The following is a 12,240-nucleotide window of genomic DNA, read 5'->3' as shown; positions in this document are numbered from 1 at the left end:
GACCAACCCCAACTAAATCATCCCAGCCAGGGCTTTGTCAAGCCGGGCTTTGAAAACCTATAAAGATAGAGATTCCACCACCTCCCTAGGTAACCCATTCCAGTGCTTCACCACCCTTCTAGTGAAATAGTGTTTCCTAATATCCAACCTAAACCTCCCCCACTGCAACTTGAGCCCATTGCTCCTTGTTCTGTCATCTGCCACCACTGAGAACAGCCGAGCTCCAGCCTCTTTGGAACCCCCCTTCAGGTAGTTGAAGGCTGCTATCAAATCTCCCCTCACTCTTCTCTTCTGTTGACTAAATAAGCCCAATTCCCTCAGCCTCTTCTCATAAGTCATGTGTCCCAGCCCCCTAATAATTTTGGTTGCCCTCTGCTGGACTCTCTCCAATTTGTCCACATCCTTTCTGTAGTGGGGGGCCCAAAATTGGACACAGTACTCCAGATGTGGCCTCACCAGTGCTGAATAGAGGGGAATAATCACTTGCCTCAATCTGCTGGCAATGCTCCTACTAATGCAGCTCAATATGCCATTAGCCTTCTTGGCAACAAAGGCACAGTGTTGACTCATATCCAGTTTCTCGTCCACTGTAATCCCAAGGTCATTTTCTGCAGAACTGCCTCTTAGCCAGTCAGTCCCCAGCCTGTAGCAGTGCATGGGATTCTTCCATCCTAAGTTCAGGACTCTGCACTTGTCCTTGTTGAACCTTATCAGATTTCTTTTGGCCCAATCCTCCAATTGTCTAGGTCACTCTGGACCCTATTCCTACTCTCCAGCATATCTACCTCTCCCCCTAGCTTAGTATCATCCGCAAACTTGCTGAGGGTGCAATCTATCCCATCATCCAGATCATTAATGAAGATTTTGAACAAAACCGGCCCCAGGACAGACTCCTGGGGCACTCCGCTTGATACCGGCTGCCAACTAGATATCGAGCCATTGATCACTACCTTTTGAGCTTGACGATCTAGCCAGCTTTCTATCCACCTTATAGTCCATTCATCCAATCCATACTTTTTTAACTTGCTGGCAAGAATACTGTGGGAGACCGTAATAAAAGCTTTGCTATAGTCAAGATATATCACATCCACCACTTTCCCCATATCCACAGAGACAGTTATTTCATCATAGAAGGCTATCAGGTTGGTTAGGCATGACTTGCCCTTGGTGAATCCATGTTGACTGTTCCTGATCACCTTCCTCTCCTCCAAGTGCTTCAAAATGGATTCCTTGAGGACCTGCTTCATGATTTTTCCAGGGACTGAGGTGAGGCTGACCAGTCTGTAGTTCCCCGGATTCTCCTTCTTCCCTTTTTTAAAGATGGGCACTATATTTGCCTTTTTCTAATCATCCAGGACCTTCCCTGAGTTTTCAAAGATAATGGCCAATGGCTCGGCAATCACAACAGCCAACTGCCTCAGCACCCTCAGATGCATTAGATCCGGACCCATGGACTTGCGAATGTCCATAGGCACAGGAAGCGGAGTGAGAGGAGGAGAGTGATTTCTAACAAATTTTCTTTTCCCCCTTTGGTTGTCCTTGGGAGGTACCACTGAACTTTGCCACAATATTTTCCATGGCCCACCTCTGTTTTCTGATAACAGGATAATCACATGCAGAATCCAGATCAATTCCATGGCCTCAGGGAGCCTCTTTAATGTAAAATTTGTATCTTATTGTCATTGACTAGGATCCTATGACATTACCTTGTTCTTGCCAGAAGTGCAATTATTAAATCTAAAATCCATGTATCACCTGACAATTATGTTCCTGTTATGTAGTATCTTCTCTGGGTGTTTACCTCAGTGGAGTTGTATTTAATTGCACCTTAAGTAGTTACACCTTAAATACTTGGTTATTTGCACCAAGTTAAATAAATGCCAGCTAAAATCATCCCTTATTTTAAAGTGGCTGCAGGTAACATGACTGGATCATAACTATCACCACGACTAGTGATAACTGCCAAGAAGTATTTGAAGGGTGGAAACAAACGAGGGAGAAGAACTGTTCTGAGATTAAATTAAGATATGGAAAATTTAGGCTGAATGTTATTAAAACCTTCTTCATAGTGTGCTCCATTAGGCTGTAACATAGTCTCCCAAGGGGAATGATAGAAGCAGGGCCAGCTCCAGGGGTTTTGCCGCCCCAAGCAGTCAAAAAAAAAAGTCACGATCTGCGGCAATTCAGCGGGAGGTCCTTCGCTCCGAGCCGCCGAATTGCTGCCCAATACCTGAAAGTGCTGCCCCGCTCTGGAGTTGCCGCCCCAAGCACCTGCTTGATAAGCTTGTGCCTGGAGCCGGCCCTGGATAGAAGTACCATAACTTTAAGACATTTTAAATTAGGCTGAAAAAAGTACTAGAAAATATCTGGTAGGGAACAATCCTATATTGCCTAAGGGATGGACTAAATGAGCCAATGGAACTTTTCGCTCTCTAATGTATCTATGATTCTGTGAAAAACCACATCATTATTCATAATAATACCTAGCACTTAAGTAGCCCTTTCCACCTACACAGCACTGTAAAAACATTAGCCAATTAATATCCAAGAAGATCAGCTGAAAATTCTGAGGTTACACAATCATTGTGTAAGTGGGGGAGTGGTTTCACTATTGTGGGGAACTTTTCTGGCTTATACACTACCCCGCTGAAATTGGCTATGAAAGGATCTGAGTCCTTGCTCCCACTCCTTTTACCGAGGCCAGCCTGACACTCTCCTGTATGGCAGAGTCCTTGAAATCCCAACAAGGCTGGGCCCAGGATTCCTGGGTGACCAACCCCCCATCTTATCATGGTCATTTAGGACAGGGGCTAGGGTGCCTCCACTCCAGGGTACTCTCTCTGCCCTGGACACGTCCCTGACCCACTGATCATTGCATTTACTTTGAACTGTACGCAATTTATTAAACAGGAACCAATTAAAAAAACTAAGGACAAAATGGGAAAGGTCAAAGGAAAACACATAACCCCACCCCGGGGGCACGGGGACACTCCAACCAGGGCAGTTCACAGTCTGTTCCTCACATGTCTCAGGCCCTGGCTGTGCTGCAGGGATGCTGCGGGTCAGACACTTGCTCTGGCGATGGCCACATGCCCTCAGGCTCTAGATGGCAGGGCCCTTCTCCCCAGTATTGCCCCTCCTGTCAGGGTTACGAGCCCCCTTCAAGTTCGGCCTCTTGGCTGGGGGCGTCTCCTTGCGCTGGGCCCCCTGCCCAGCGTCCCCCTCACTGTGCCCAGCTGCTCAGCGCACCTGGCTCCAGATGGCGCCGGCTCCAGCCCCAGCTCCACTCTGCCAACGCGCTGCTGCTCTGCCTCCAGCTCAGCTCTCTGGGCTGCTCCTCTGGCCGGCCCGGCTCACTCCCCGGCTCCTGCCCTCGCCTTACCTCAGCCCCCTCTGGTCTAGGCAGCTCCAGCTCACACGGAGGACGGGACCCCCAACCTCCTGACTCTTTCATTGGCTGGCCTGCTCTGTCAATCAGGCTGACCTAGAACGTTGGCCTCTCCCTGTTGGCCCTGAGAACTGTTAGTCTCAGGGTCCTGGTTTCTCATTGGCCTTTCCCCTTTCTTCTGGTCTTGGGAGGTGGCCAACCAAAAAAACCCCACTGAGTGTCAGTAAGGGACCAACAGTCCCCTAACAATTGTACATTTCAGAATGAAGATACTCCCCGCCCTCACTATAAATTCAACACCATGAGCATTTTTAGAATTAACAAAACTCTAAAGTGAAAAGAAAACTCCTTTGCCAAGCCATCCTCTTCAGACAACGCAAACCAGCATTTTTCCATTCATCACTAAGCCAGGTGGCTCCATGGCCTTTACTGGTTTTAACTCTTAGTCAACTGATGAGCAGCAAGAGATAACAAACCTACGCAATTAGGGGATTCAAAGGAAGCCTCCCCATGGCTCATTCAGTAAAAGCAGTATTCAGCCTGTCTCAGCTAGAAGGAAGTAATTCTTTTCAAATGTGATGCAGTAGGTTTAGCCCAGGCATTTCCTTTTATTCCAAAGCGGGAATGCACATAGGGAATCATACAAAGCAAAAGGATTACTCAACTGCCTGACATTAGCATGCAGTTCGTCAGAGATGAAAAACCAGTAGTGTATAATTAGGGTGGAGGGAGGTCCCAAGAGGCCATCTAATGATCAAATAATTTTGGACTGCGTGGGACCAAAGGTACAGGAGCATTATATTTGTAGAGAGAGTGTTATTAGAATCTGGTCATTCAAGCAGAGTCAAGTGTGCAGTTTGTTATTAGAGAGACAAGGTGAGTGAGGTAATATCTTTTATTGGACCAACTTCTGTTGGTGAGAGAGACAAGCTTTGAGCCACACAGAGCTCTCTAAAGCTTGTCTCTCTCATCAACAGAAGTTTGTCCAAGAAAAGATATTACCTCACCCACCTTGTCTCTCTAATACCCCAGGATGGAAATGGCTACAGCTACACTGCATATAGTTTGTTATTGTCATTCTTCTGGTTACAGTCACTGCATTTAAGAATCTCAGAAATACTAATTATTCAGGGATCTGTCATGCTTTACACGTGAAATCAGATGAAACATACCAAAACAAGCTAAATCCAGATTTTTAGCATTCATCAAAGTTCTTCTCCCCACCCTTCTCCATGTAAAAAATGCCACATGGTTGTAGATGTTTAACAGAACCACAAATAGGAGGCTGATAAATCTGAAAAACAGCATTTGTGAAAAAGTCAAGGGCAATTTAGAAGTCTTCTATTTTCTATTCACTGATTTGCTTTATTTTCACTCCCCGTGTATTGTTTCTCTATTCACCCTAGTATGGAAGCTCAATGCAAAGGCAATATCTGGTATAAGCTACAGCCAATCATTCCATGTATCATTTATTTGGATACTGAACACCCTGCATGTATATTTTTAGGAAGTAGATTTGTTTGTATCAGATTTGGGTTGGATATTTTGTCCCTAGGATCATCTCCACACCAAGTTCTTGAGAAACTCTGTCCAGCCAATCAAAAGAGCAAATTATATTGATAATGCTTTTCTTTTATGGAATATTGAAACATCATTCAGGAGGATCCCAAATAATTTACAAAGTATATGGACAGATTTACAAATTAACAAATTATTTCATACACCACATCATTGCAGCCACTTCTCCAAATCACGGAACTTGCTATAAAGTTTATGAAGGTCTGATAACACAGTCTTTCTCATTCTCTGTGAAAAGGTTACTGTAATCTCTTTGGCAGGAATGTTACTAATGTTTTAGAGCAGTGTAACTGGTAATCCCGAAAGGGATTTAAGGGTGAGAGTGGACAGCAAATTATACATAAATTTGCAATATATTATGGCATCAAAAAGGGCAATGTAATTTTGGGCTAGATACCCTGAGGTGTCATATTGGAGAGCAAGGAGATAGTCCCTTCTCAATATCTCTCTGCTGTGACTGCATCTGGGATACTGCATTCAGAGCCAGGTCCCTCATTACCAGAAAGATACTGAAAACTGAAGTGAGTTCAGAGAAGGGCAACAGAAATTTTGAGGGGATTCTTGAGGGACCGATTTCCAAGGACAAAAGAAAAGAGTTAATTAACTATAATTTAGTAAAGCACTGATTAAGGCAAATATAATCTACACCAAAAAGAGAGGAAATAATTCACATAATAAAAGTGGCTTCAATGAGGTGTAATAGGATTAAATTTAAATAAGGAAATGTAGCCTTTAAATATCATGTAATTCTGATATGTGTATACTGATAATGCACACTCAATTAGTCTGTGGAATTAATTCCCTGAGGAAATCGTAGAAACTCCATCTTTCAGCACATTTAAGCAAATATTTTTACTGTTGTCACATCTATGGTTGCATGGGATGCACAGGTTTCATTTCTCAGTTTTGGTGAACCAAAATCAGTGGATTTGGTTTGAACCTGCTGATGTTCACCTGCAATTATTCATAGATTCCATGGCCAGAAGGGACCATTGTGATCACCTCCCTGACCTCCTATACAACACAGGCCACAGAACTTCCTCAAAATAATTCCTAGGTCTGATCTTTTAGACAAAAATCCAATCTTGATTTTAAAATTGTCAGTGATGGAGTATCCAGCACGATTATGTGAGCTCAAAAACATAAAGAAAAACTTTGTTGCAGTTATTTCCACAAAGGGCCTTTATTGGGTGCAGTTGTTATGAGAAATTAGTGTAACCAGTATGATGAATTTTGTTCAGATTTTAACTTTCAGCTTGAAACATGAAACCATGTAAGTTTTTCTTGGCTTCAGATTTTAACCAAAAAGTTTTCACATCTCTAACCAACTTTTCAGAGTAGAAGGACCATTCCAAAGATTTAGGGGGAAGGTGTGTATGTGGAGGGGAGAGGGCTGCCACAAAGACAGGCATTTTATTATCTCCAAAGCAATTGCATTATCAGTTGAAACTGAGATTATTGTCATTTCTGAAACACCCACCCCTAGTTTTGGTAATCATCATCAAAAGGCTGCTTGAGTCAAATGATAGCAGACTCACTCTGGAGAAAAAGCAGCAGACAGCAAGGTGGGGCACATCCTGCTTGTGTGTGGCACAATCCCCTGAGCCCTTGAATATTGCTCAATTCTTGACTTTTGCCAAACATACAAAAAAATGAACACCACAGTGAAGGTTTACCAGGAATACAGAGTCATGTTGTAACAGCTCAGGAACTCCCCCAGCCAAAGCTGTGATCTGGTGCATTGCATGTCAGATTTGGGATATCCAAATATAGCTGATGCTTTTAAAGTCTAATTAAATTAGACTGTCATAACCACATCTGATGAACAGTTTTGGAGAGTGGTTAAATATGTTTTAAAAATCTAAGGAAAACAATGGGAGGTACTTGCCTAAGTGATTTGTTTTTATTTGTCCCTGAAATAGAAGCACCCAAAAATCTTGAGGCCAAATTTTCAAAAGCATGCATTCAGATTTAATTGCATATGCATATGGGTTCCACCATAAATTGCAGTTTCCATCTGCACAAGCTGGGTGCACATAAAATTTTGCGTGTGATTCAATGTGCACACTTTTAAATATTGGCCCTTGATGTCTGCAGAATGGTATGACATTTTCTCCCACAGATCAGGCTAAGGAAGCACACTTTATTTATTTACTCAATAATGCTCAAAATGTGCTAAGTGCCCTAACTATCATACAATCTAAAAAGACAAACAAACAGACAAAGGAGAAAGGGAAGCACCTTGCAAGCAGCAGATTTGTCAGGGTGATGATTGGTACAAGTCTTGTTAATTCCATGTTGTTCTTTTCATGATGTGAGGACAGAGGGAATGGTGCGTGTATGCAGGGGGAGTTAATAAGAACGAAGAACTAGGAAAAAAAAGAAAAACAGGATTAACAGTATAACTGCTGCCATCATTTTTTATTTATTTATTTATTATTATCCTCAGTTTATTCCGTTCCCAGCCAGTGCTTGGTGGAGCGAGGGTTAAAAACAACTTAACGTCAAATTCTGGTGCCATAAATGTCAGTGGGATTTTTACCACTGATTTCAATTGATACAGGATTTGATGGTCTGTGTCTGAGCATGGGATTGGCAACAGGTGCCTAACCTCATTGCAGGGATTGCAGTGAAGTTCAGTGATATGGGGGGGGCGGGGATGGCTCTGGGCACAGGTGGAGATAATTGCACCATCAGGAAGGGAAAACAGTATAAGAAGAGAGAAGGTGGTGCACTTTTTTTCCTTTAGCAGCCTAGCTCATATAGGGAATGAATACTACCCAAGCTATAAGACTAAGCTTTTTCCTTTCTCTTCTTTTTAGAACTTTGGCTATGTGAAGCTATTTGTCTTAGGCTGTAGAAAGATTGGTTGTAGAATGTAGCAGCAAATTAGGGTGCATAGTCACAGCTAGTTTGTGTCAGCAGTTGGCCACATGCCTTTCCAGTAATGCTGTGTTCAAAGTTTATTCCTTAGAGTCATTGATTCCAAGGCCTGAAGGGACCATAGTGATCTGCTAGTCTGTTTGCACAGACCATACATACCACCACAACACTAAACAAATGCACTAGGTTCACATTCAGTTCTTATACTTTTGATTTGTTTTAAGAGTAACTGGTCATTGTTATGGCTTTCACTCCAGTTCAATCACAGAAGGGGTAGCTGAGGGAAGCATAGAGAGCAAATAAGTACTAGAGGCCTCACAGAACATTCTCCACCCCTTAGTGAATAGGGCTTTGTGTTTTCTCCCATTTTGTGTTCATGGCAAAAATTCTTGAGGAACAAAACCTAAAGGACAGGTGCTATAAGGCTGTGCTGATGATATTGCTAGAGAGTGCTGATTTGTCTTTTCTGTCTACCAGGTTGCATAAAATGGCAGATATTATCCCACTTTAAGATTTCCCTAGAGTCTATTTTCTACTCTACAAAATTCATCCAGGCAGAGTCTGATGTCTGCTGCCTTACAACTTAGCTATGCAAAGTAAAATGCTATTTTTTCTACCCATGCACAGTGGAGAAACAGGGCCTTACGGGAGCACCCTGCTACCCTTAAAACATCTTTCAGAATGGAACTTGTTCTCACAGCTCTCATTCATAAACAGACACCTCAGTATGTGCCAGTATTATTCAGTTCGTCAGGGATGGAAAGATCTTCATATGTGTGTGGTAGTATCAAGAGCTGATCCTATGAGAATTAAACGAATAGTGTGGGACTTAAGGGAGTTTTATAATAGGGAGAATGTTACTAAAGTTACATAGTTAATGCATAAACAAGTCTACGTTATTTTAATTCTTCTGGTTGCAGTCATTGCATGTGAGAATGTATTAAGTGCTAGTTCCTTGGGGATTTCATGAAATGTATATGCCAAAAAGTCTGAAGCACCCCAAAACAAGTTCAGTCCAAATTTTTAGTATTCCTCAAAGTCCCTTGTTACTTTCCACCATTCCAAGTAAAAAGAACAAAACTAGTGTGACTTTCAAAAGGGGGCAAACAGGGCAGAAGTTGATGAAAATGAGTCAAGTACTACATAAATGTGTGAAATGAACTTTTCTTTTATTATAGGGTGTTTATATTATTGATGTGAGAAACTGACTACCAAGTCTTTTGATAAATCAAAAATATTATTTGCCAGAGAAAAGCTGAATCCATCTCAGCAGGACTCTAAAGGAATGTACACATTGCATGCATGGAGTATTGTCATGAAAATAGGAGACCAAACTACACACAGCAAAAATCCTCTACTCTGTTTCAAGCCAGATATATTTGTACTGGATTGAGTAGTCATTCATTATATTGTTTTAAGGGAAAATGAGATGTTTAACAATATTCATTTATATAATACCCTTTTCATTAGATTTTTTCTTAAAATGTGGATGTAAGATGCCATATGAAGGAAAGTGTTATAGAACAAGATAAGTTTGACAGTATAGGATGGGATGACGTATGTTTTGCCACTACTATATTTTCTGATGGCACAAAGAAAAGTTTCTTCTGTTGTGGGAGATAGCTGGCTGCTTATACCACAGTTGACTAAAGAGAAATCAATTACATGAATCCCCTCAATGCTAGGGCGGGATGTGTTACTGAGAAAATCTGAGTCCAAGAATCGAGAACTTGATACTAGAAAAACTGATAACATTAGGGAAAGTCAAAATCTTGCCTTGGTTTAACAATAAAAGCACTGTGGGTAGAATTAACACAACTTTTATATCTTCTAAAAGCCTATTATAAACAATGGACCCATCCAGCTGTGCACATAGCTAGCCTTGGTAGCACTGTGTTCTCATTGCTGTCACCTTTATACTCTTTCCACACTTCTCTCTTACTCTCTATCTCTAACACTTGCTTGTTGCATCTTGTTCAGTTTCGTTGTAAAATCTCAGGGGAAATGATCTTCTGTTGGTTTACTGTATAAACCAACTGTGTATATGGTACTAGCCCAATGGGACCTTTGGGTGCAATATATATAATACTAATAAAGTTACAAAATCATTTAAAAAAATCCTTTAAAACCTTTAGATTTTTTTCTGTATTATTTGTCGATCCCACCCATAACACACACAGTGTCCTGAACTGATTTGATTTCCACATGAATAAGGTTAAATAAATGTCTGTATCCTAAGTGAAAAATCACAAAAGGCTCTTGAAAATCAATTAAATATTGAACTAAAAGGATTTTGCCAATATTATTTGGAAAGTAAGGCTGTGTAAAAATAATGAATTCAAAGGTTAAATTAAGCAGTTTTTCATACAGAAGGCACTCTTGGGAATGGAATGCTGATAATAAGTAATTGAGAGTAATCCTATTTGTTACTTTATTAATGTTATAATATCTTTTAGACAATGGCTTTCCTTTGAATAAGTCTCTCTTGGGAACTGGAAAAGCAGAGAGTTAAATATAAAGTCTGACCAATTCCCTTTGTGTTGCATGAGTTTGACTAGGATCATGTCATGGAAAAGCAGAACTGACAATACAACACTGACTGTTTGATCTAATATGGCAAGAAAACCAAACTTTCAGCACCTCCCACAGAGGGCTCCTTTTGCCCTGTTTATTCCAGTCCCCACATGTAGCTCTTTTACTTTGCCCATAGGCCACTTGCCAGAAAAATAAAATAAAAGTTACATGTCAAACAAGATCTGTGGTATCAACCTCTAAACTTCAGAATATCTACTTTTAAAGTTACAATCTAAAAGCAATTTTTTCATAATTTTTCAGCTCTGTCCTTTATGGCATTATCACTGATAATGCCATAAAGAGACAATAGATGGATACAGGCAGACAGATAGGAAAGTACAAGGAAACAAGGAGACAAGCATGAGGGGCAGCATGGGAGAAAGTACAAAGGTGCTTGTTTGAAAATTTAACAAGTGTGTGATAGAGGCTGGTACCATGGACCCACCTAGGGTAGGAGTTGCCATTTTGATAGGGAATGAGAGACAGAGACTGGGGATAGGCCATGATAAAGGGTCTTGAAAGTGAAGACAAGTATCTTCTAAGAACGGCCATACTGGATCAGACCAAAGGTCCATCTAGCTCAATACCTGTCTTCTGACAGGATACTTCTGTTTGATGTGATAGAGAAGGGGAAGCCAGTGGAGCGATGTGAAGTCTTTCTTCAGACCGCAAATGACTAATCCCAGGAGTTACCGTCTTAAGCTATTTATAAGCTTCCGTTTCCAAATCCTCTCCATATTCACTTTTTGTTTGCTTTGCAAACTTCTGATGCTTTCCAGCTCCCTTTTATAACACGAGCCATTTGTCCATTAGACTCACCTCGTTAAGTACACAACTCCTAAGCTCCAATGGAATTGTCACTTCAGGGAAGTTAATTGACAGCAGTCTTAAGTATATCTCCCAGGCATGGCTACATATACACACAAACTTTTAAAAATACTGTTCCCTGATAAATGTAAAACCAAGAGAAGGAGAGGAAAACTTGGGGTCACACTGTTATAGGTGCCAGAAGGAAAGAAGTCCATTGTGTTAATTATCACTCAATTGCAAAAAACAAGCATGGTTGCAAAATTCCATTCCTTGTAATTGGCATTATACAATAAAAATTAAATCAGCATTGTTGATACAAAGCATGCTAATTCATATCGTCATGAAGCCTAAAAATGCATCTTAACTGAATCCCTTTAAAGACAGGGAATGCTTTAAACACATCTACAGTACCCCCACTAACATTACTGTTTGAAAATGAATGTGACTGTAAACCCTCTGAAAGTAATATTTAACAATATATGTTTTTGCTTCCTTAGCCTCTCAATTTGCAGTGCTCTCAATTTATCTTTTCACTTTTGTGCTTTTTGAATAGGTAACATAATTACATAACATACAACAAATGAGGCATGACATAAAGAAACATGATTTACAATATCAGTGGATAAGTTTTAACCAAGTTCTCTATAATATAGACTATGGAAACTAAAAAAAAGCTATGGGTTTCCGATGTGTATCCTTTTGCATATTATACAGGTGTCGTTACATCATCATTAAATGACTCAGATTAATTAGCAACTCTTTTTAATATATAATTATTGGCAGTGTTTTATCTTACCATTTTGTCAGCTGTACAGCAAAGAAATTGTTGTCTAGCAAGTTTGTCTGTCTCCTACCCAATTTCAGGCGTAACCCTGTGGTGTTAAGTACTATACTCATACATGGAAACTGCACCCAAACAAACCAGATGACACAGGAAGAGTGCCTCACATTTTTAGGATGGTTTTAAGCTTCAAGAGACATTTTTTGTTTATTGTGCTGTTTCATCT

The sequence above is a fragment of the Mauremys reevesii genome, linkage group 20 (genome assembly GCF_016161935.1).
Source record: "Mauremys reevesii isolate NIE-2019 linkage group 20, ASM1616193v1, whole genome shotgun sequence".
Classification (NCBI taxonomy): domain Eukaryota; kingdom Metazoa; phylum Chordata; order Testudines; family Geoemydidae; genus Mauremys; species Mauremys reevesii.
The sequence above is the reverse complement of the archived record's forward strand: the minus strand, read 5'-3'. Positions refer to the sequence as shown.